Here is an 8,947-nt window from a genome sequence, read left to right as displayed (position 1 = left end):
CGATACATCTTATGTTGTATTTTGCCACAAAAACTTAATTTTAAAAAGCGATATAGCCATACAATAATATATTAATTCATCATAAAAAGGGACACACATCTTGATCTTGAAATTTAAGGACCTTAAAAATATTATGCAAAGTGAAAGAAGGCAGACACAAAATGTCACATATTGCATGATTCCATTTCTATAAAATATCCAGTATAGGCAGATCCAAAGAGACAGGAAGTATATTAGTGGTAGTCAGAGGCTTAAGGGCAGAGGCATATAGGTAATGACTGCTAATGAGTAGGGGATTCTTTTTGGGATAATAAAATGTTCTAGAACTAGATGGAAACAATGGTTGTAAATATGCTAAAAACCACTAAACTGTACATTTTAAAAAGGTGAAATTTACAGTACATAAAGTATATTTCAATTTTTAAAAAAATATCAAAAAATGAATTATGTTGCATGTGAATTACATTTTAATCAATTTTTTGTGTGAAAAGATATTTATCTTAACCTCTTGTGTTAGCAGGCAAAACTTATACTTTCTTTCATGACATTTATTAAAACTGAATTTAATATTTACCTAGATCTTTGTCTTCTTAATGACATCTCCCCCAAATTCTTCAATACCTTAGAAGCGTTGTGTGTGTGTGTGTGTTCATTTGCATGTGCTATTACTTTATTCCTAGCAATGGAGTAGAGACTAACACAAGTTCCACAGTGAATAGTTGATAGTTCAAAGAGTGAATGAATGAAGAATATCAATTATCTAATTTACTATGATATTTCTAACCTAGGTTAGTACATGTGTTCATAGAGAATGTTACATTTAAAGTCATTAGTATTTCCACAAAGGGAAATTTAAATTCTGTCACTTATTTTAGAACTCAGCTCTTAAGAAAAAAGTAAACTCTATCAAACTGAGACACATTGAATAACTAAAGTAGAAAATTATAAAGATGTAAATGGCTATCCCAGATATTCTATCACACAAGGAATGTAAATATTGTGACAAATCACCACAATGTATTGGTGAACAACTTTAGTAAAGTAAGAAACAAATTTCATCTTGTAATCTGGGATGCTAAGTATCCAAACTGTGACTGATAGAAACAAGAGTATCTAGGGTAAATGAGAAACAAGATTTGAAACCTGTTGAGCTCAAAGCTAGTTTATGGAAAATTGTTCCAATCATCAGATGTATAAGGCCATCAGCAGAGACTTCTTTCTCATTAAGTCCTAACAAAAATGGGGGATGATTCCTATCATACAAAGCAACATAAACTCAGCGTATTACACTCCCTTTTTGACAAACTGATCAATGAAGATTGCAAAGTCAAACAGTAGTAAAGGTTTGACTCTGCACAAAAAAACTTGAAATATCCTGAAATCTTAATGTATATATATATGAAAATATATTTTCTCTAATTTGACAAAAATAAAAAAAATCTAAAACATGTTCTGAAGATTTAAGTAAACTAACGAAAACCAAAAATAAATTTTTATAAACAATACTAAAAGAGAAACTACATTATTTTTGTTTTTCCCTATCAAAAATATTTTATGATATTGTCATATAAAAAAGCTGGTAGAAAAATATGCAGTGAAAAATAATAGGAAAAAGGTGTTGCAGAATTACATTACTCTAGATGTGGTATTTGTGGAATTTGACAGTTTTGTGAAATTTTTTAATTTGTTTTGATTTCTTTCCTCATTCTAAAAAATTAGAACTTCATTAGAAATTTTATTCCTCTTCACAGTTACTTTTTTCATGTATAGTTTGAGTTGTTTTACTTAAAGACCTCTGAGTTTTGTAAGCTTCAGCTCTCAAAATACCTGCATGTACTCCAATTGATTAGCTTTCTCCTCTTTCATTTGCTCATGCATGGGGTTATTCTTTGCCCAGCTACTCATGTAGAATTTTAGTAGTCCTATCAGACTAATACAATTGGAACCATATCAAAAGAATGGCTAGAATATGAAATAAAAAATTTGGAAAGGAGATCTACCAGAGTGAGGTTGGGAAAATAATAAAGGGTAAAAATATTGAGAAATTCGTGAGTTTAATAGTTTCAAACAACTTTTGAGAAATCAAATAGGAGAAGAAATCAAAGTGGCCTTTGGGAACGACATTATACACTACTGATTATAATAGAAAGTGGGAACATTTGTGAGGACAGTGAGAGAGTTGAAGCTGTATTGTAGTAACTCAACAAAGGAATTTGAGAAAGAGGTGGAATATTATTTAAAGTGATTTGGCAGTAAGATGTAGGATAAAAATAAAATAGATAATGAAAAATAACCCTAAAGAAGATTTTTGTTATTTATTTATTTATTTATTTATTTCAGACGGAATCTAGCTCTGTCACCAGGCTGGAGTGCAATGGCACGATCTCGGCTCACTGCAACCTCCGCCTCCCGGGTTCAAGCGATTCTCCTGCCTCAGCCTCCTGAGTAGCTGGGATCACAGGCATCCGCCACCATGCCCGGCTAATTTTTTTGTATTTTAGTAGAGACGGGGTTTCACCATCTTGGCCAGGATGGTCTCAATCTCCTGACCTCGTGATCCGCCCGCCTCGGCCTCCCAAAGTGCTGGGATTACAGGTGTGAGCCACCGCCAGCCGATTTTTGTTGTTTCTAAAAGTAGTCTTGTGTTGGAATGTGCAACTGGGTACATAGGTAGGATAATTTCACCCTATACATTCCCTTCCCTTCAGAGCATGGCTTCATGTCCTCACCTTGTTCTCTCAATCAGATGCCCTCAAACATGGCTCCAGTACTTTTTATTCTATTAACATAACTCTATCAAGGTCATTCATAGTACTAGTCTTTCTAAATTCAGAGGAAATTTTTTCAGACTTTATCTTTTTTTCACTCTGCCATAGCGTTGTGTTAATTCACTCTCTGATTTCAAAAATCATTTCATTCTTTGCTTCTTATAACACCACAATGTCCTGATTTTCCTCCTACTTAGACATTTTTGTAGGCTCCTCATCTGCTAACCAGCCACTGAATTTTAGAGTTTTCAGGCGCCTCTGAATCAGGTCCCCTTTCCTTGTGTGATTCTGTATCTCTACACACATTCTCATAACTGTAGTTATCGCCCAAATATGAATGGCTCCATATTCATGTCTCCTGGAAAAAACTCTTCACCCTGTTGACTTGCCTGCTTGACACTTACAAAACTCAAATGGAACTCCTGATCCTTAAACTTCTCATCAAATAAGCCTTTTTTGTTTCTGAATTTTAATTAGTCCCATCCAAAAACCCAACCTATGAGATCTATGTGAGCCAGAAATCCAGTGTCATTGTGATGCTTCTCTACCCTTATCTTTTCATATCCAATCCATTACCAAGTTCTAGCCATATTTTTCCTATATATATCCTAACATTGTCTACATCTTTCTATATCTATTTTTACTTCTCAAGTCTAAGCTTCAGTTATCTTAATATTCATGAACCACCACCCTAATATTTTTCTTTACCTTTAATAGGGTGAGTAGATATTTTGAAAGGTAAATCTTATTGTGATGGAATCTTTTGTAACATCTTAAAGCTTTGCTATTGCTCATAGAATAAAAACCAGAATACTTCACATAGCAAAAATGTCATGTAACGATCTGCCCTTAAACCTGAAGTATGCTATTGGACCATACACATCCTTGGATTGTGTGCTGAAGCCACACGACCTATACTCAGTGTCTCAAAATTGCTTTGCTCCTACCATGGAAATTTACAGATTATTCTAGTTCTGTCTGGAATATTTTTTCTTCTATGCTTAATGAACTACCACTGAATCAGATCTCAACTCAAGTCTGATTTCATTATTGATATGATATTATATAGTTTTATAGTTACATGCATAGTTATATATGTAGTTTATAATTGTGTGTATATATATATAGTTTTATATATTAGTAGGAATAGATCATAGATAAATGTATAGATGGAAAGAAATAGATCCATAGATTAATGTATAGGAAACTGTTTTATATCTTTATAAAAATAGATGGGATAAAAATTGTGACTACTGGTTTTAAGCAGTTTTGCTAGAAACTCTGCACCCACTCCAAAAATACAGAAAGTATTTAAAGAGAGATGAGTAAAATCTTAATAACAGTTTTAGAAAGGCAGAATAACTTCTCCTTTGGCTGGGAAGGTCAGCTAATATACTCTCCAGAGACCAAGTTGTAAGGTGTACTAGGTAGATCATCACTGAAAAACATATTTCTGGGGCCTAGGACCATTCAATTGCTGAAAAATAGAGTAGTGCCAACCTTATATTTTAAGTATGTATGAGAAATAGTATACATAATGTCCATAGTTTGTTGATGGACAGACTTTCTCTTCCACATGTTCTATCCTCCTTGAGTGAATATAATCTAGTTTGTGTGCAGCAAGAGCTCAGGAGAAAATGAATTTAGCAAACTTCCTGCAAACCAAGTTCAATCACATAAGCCATTATACCATGTAAGTGAAATGAAAATGCAGTTCCTGAATCTTTCTTGTGTGAGGTGACATCCCCCACTGTGGAATAGAATAGTCTGTATGGATTAATGAACAATTAATTTATTTGTACTACTTTTTACTTGTTGAAAGATGGACACAATAATTCTGCAGTATTAGAAAATTTCCCAAGTTCTTTCTTCTCATTTACATTGCTGGACTTCTACTTATACATATTCTCCTCACTGCATAAAAACCTTGTAAAGTTCACCAAAGGCTGTAGAAATTCCTCTGCAGTGCAGATAATGCAAACAAAATCCACATAAAGATTCCAGCTACAGGGTCAACTCTCAAAAATATTTTCTGGTACTACTTGACAGCATTGGAAACACCAGGCCACTTTTGAATGCAATAAATAGACTCTAACATGCAATGCATATACTTGGACACATTCTAGAGACATTTAGGCAATAAGAAATTTGATTTAATAGAGTAAAAGGCAGAAGAGGTCAATGGAACTAGCTGACCAGTATTAATCACAGACTTGTTAAAACTGTTCTCAAGAAACAAATACAAGTAATAATTTATAGAAAGAGGATTAGACACATAAGCTGTATGTACCAGATGTTAGCATGTTATTCTCAAATTTTCTAAATTCAACAAATGCTTCCTAGAGTGAATTCATTATAAACCTATTCTTCTAAATTTAGCAGCTTTAAAGAGAATTTTTAATAAGCAAGAAATACCTGTAATCTGTTTAAGTTGTCTATATTAATTAAGAAAATTGGCTGCAAAGGCACACTTAAAGCCTATTCTTCATGATACACAAAACAATTTTACCTACATAGTTTATCTTTGAAAAATGAGTTTATTTTCCCGTACCCCTGCAATTAACATATTTGAAAATACTCACAAAATATAGTCCATGCGTGACTAATGTATTTCACAGCCTAACTACTCTGTTGCTTTTAAACTTTGATTTATTGAGTTATGGAAATATTTCTTCTTAAATACATTTTACTTATTAATTTGATATCACCGAGCATGGGCCATCTGGTGGCCTATAGTGGGTGCATTTTTAGACTAATGCAGAACTTCTCCAAGAGGGAATTTAATGGATACCATTTTAATTAAAAAAATTTCCTGACATTATGGCATATTGATTTTTTGCTCTAAAATAATTTTAAAGACAAGGAGAATTAGAATTATGTTTGATGTAAAATTTGAACCTGATAACCTTTGGTAGAATTGTATCAGTTCACACCATCATTATTTTGTACACACACAAAAAAGGAAAAATAAATATATTCCGCCATTATTCCATCATTATTCTCCTTCTCCTGTAACTTCATGTTTTGAATGCCTAGGTCCAGCGTTATTCAGCTTCCCTATATTTGCTCACTAGCAATTAAGGATTCTTTGATCTTCGAGGCTGCTATTGTATAATTGATCAAAGGTTTCGAACCTTAAGATAGAGCATAAGAGATTGGATTCTGAAATGTCAGTTCATCCACTCTAACTCTGACCAAGTAAGTTTCTAGTCAGATTATTAAATACATAAAAAAGAAAAAAGTTTGTAGAATTAAGTATTACTAGATCATAAACACACAAAGGTTTTTAATTGCTTTTCACAAACGACAGTTTAAGCATATATGCTTGGATTTCTTAAATATATTACTTAAATGGATCTTTCTGACAATATTCATATAATTAATTGTGTTTCTTTTATTATTGAAATTAATAACAATGCCAAAAATGTCATACTAATTTTATCTACTGGTCTGAAATTAAATCATGCTTGTTGAATTTTGAAGGGTTTGGGCATTATGAATAATGCATAATATTTCATTCCAGAAGAGTTCTGACACAGGTCACTCCAAAACCTTAGAAATTCAATGTTAGCCTTCGCTTTCTTTACAAGCTGAGAGTAGCTGTAAAAAAAAAAAAAAAAAAAAAAAAGTGAACTTGCAAAGTAAATGTCATTCTAACCTCAAAATACTCTTAGAGTGTGTTTGAAGATACAGCAGTGAAACTGACCATGATAGGAATTATCTATTGCTCATGCCACTACCAAGGGAACATTGATCTCATAGCCTCACTCAAGCTTAATTAAGTTGTAGTGAAAGCTACTCCTGAAGCCATTATATATATAGCAGGCTTCAGAAACCTCATTGTCTCAGAGTTAGGGCTAATGTTAGAGTTGGGAGAGATAGACACAAAATATCCTTTTGTTTTCCGGGTGTTCCTTAGGGTTCTTTGCTAACTTCATTGCATATCATACATTCAACAGCTCTTACATTTTCGGTACGATTTTCAAGATTAAATCAATGTTGCTGAAGTGTGAAAGCTTATCACCAAGTTCCAATAGCATTTAATGCATTGGCAAAAGACATTTTGGCTTTTATTTTTGTAGACATATCAAAATGGTATGGAGTAAATACTTCCATTTCATAGGATTTATATGGATACAAATATCACAATAATTTTTATCTATAATTAAATTAAATTTCCCTATAGTCTTTTTTTTCCCAGTGAAGTTTCTCAGGATATTTATTCTATGTATGTTTTAATAAGCCAGTTATTTTTAGGTAGAATCATTGAGAGAAGAATAAAAACAAGTGTATTATCTTTAGAAAATGAAATGATAAAACTTAGCTCTGATCCATGGAGGCTTTTAAATTGTAAATAAATAACAGAATATGAGGTGGGGGGAGTTTTGGTTCCATTTACTAGCATATTTTTTGAATACACATTATTGAGCTGCTGTTTTCTCTGTGGTTCTCTTTTTACAGCAGTTCATTTCATTACTTTTACTTTTCTATAATTTTTTTCTTTTCTATGACAACAGATTTTACTAATTTTATGTAGCATAATTTTGTACCATAAAGAATGCATATCTGAAAGGTTGGAAGTACAGTCACAGTCCTGATAAAAAATTGAGGTATTATTTTGAATGCCATTTGATCCATTTGCAGTCATTCAGCACAATTTAGACTTCATCATTCATTTAGTCTTCTCATGCAGGGCTGACACCGTGTTATTATCCATTGTAAAGATCTTTTACAAATCCAAAAATAAGTCCTGACTCAGTGAATAAATGACTCCCACCACATATTCCCAGAAACCGTAGAGTAGTCGCTTTCACATGGTTGATATATGCTACACAGTAGCTCTCCAAAAATGGATACCAGTTTAATGAACGTTTTATTTCTGTGTTTTCAATTTTATTCTACTTCTTGCTATCAGTTCACTACTTCTTGCTATTAGTTCAGCATAGCTTATAGTGCTAGAAAAAAATTCTCTTTTCCTTCTCCCTCTTTCATCTAAAATGAGAGGGAAAATTAACTTTTCCAGTACTGTATTCTATGAATTCTTACCACTTCCCAATTTTAACACTTGTCCAAAACATATCTTGATTAATACTTATAGAATGAAGGTAACATTTTTTTATTTGCACTTTGTTGTGATTTGCCTTTAGATAAAATGTGAACAAAACACAGAAGCTACAGTATCCTAGAGTAGTAATAATACACATTCACACACACCCTTGTTCCCCATACACTGGCATAGTATTAAAGGCCATAGAGTAAGAAAAATAGTATCTGAAATTGTGAAATAGATGGCATTGTTTTATTTTGCAGATAGCACTCTTGATTTTTTTTTCAAATGACATTTAAAAGCCATTCTTAGAGGACAAATAAATCTTAATTATAAATTATAATATGTTTATAGCTACCATGTGAAAGACAGTGTAGCTATTTAAGATTTTTTATTCTTTTAACATCTGTACTTCATTTAGAAATCCACTGATTCAAAAACAAGCATACATTACTTTTAAAGGGGAAAAATTAATGAACAAATTTCTAAATAAATGCATGGATTCATTTTTTACAGATAGTGTATATCAATGACAAAACTCCTAGAGTGCTATTATTCTTACTACGTCAGTTTGGCACAGATTTAAAGCAAAATGACACTCTCATCTTCTCTGTACAACACTTCTCTCCTTGTGACTTTGAGAGAAGAAAGGGTTTGTTCCGGTTTACTGATTTCCTTTTCTTTCTCATTTAAAGGAATGATATTTGCATGTTTCCTGTTTGCCTGCAGAACACACATGTATGTTAACTGTCTCCAGACTCTGTTCCAACAATGTCCAGGAGTTTATGTTTTGTTTGTTTCAGATGTTAGAGGCCTGAGCTAGCCTCACTTAGGTGGCTGCAGATTAAAAGAATGTGAATTGTTCTGATAAGGTTTTATGTCCCATATATTTAATTTCATCCTGTTGGCCTACACTTCTGAGCATCGCTTAACCATTCATCCATTCATCTGACAAACATTCTTAAGCATTTGGTGTGTGTCAGGCACTGCTCTGAGTACTAAAGATACAAAGTCAAATAGAACATCATACCTACACCAGGAACTCACCAGCCTAGTGTGGAATAAAGAAAATAAATCAGTGGTTGCGTTAATGTAATCGATGTTAGGTCATTATAGTGCAGCAATTGAGGAA

This window comes from Pongo pygmaeus, chromosome 3, assembly GCF_028885625.2.
Source record: "Pongo pygmaeus isolate AG05252 chromosome 3, NHGRI_mPonPyg2-v2.0_pri, whole genome shotgun sequence".
NCBI classification, from domain to species: Eukaryota; Metazoa; Chordata; class Mammalia; order Primates; family Hominidae; genus Pongo; species Pongo pygmaeus.
The sequence above is the reverse complement of the archived record's forward strand: the minus strand, read 5'-3'. Positions refer to the sequence as shown.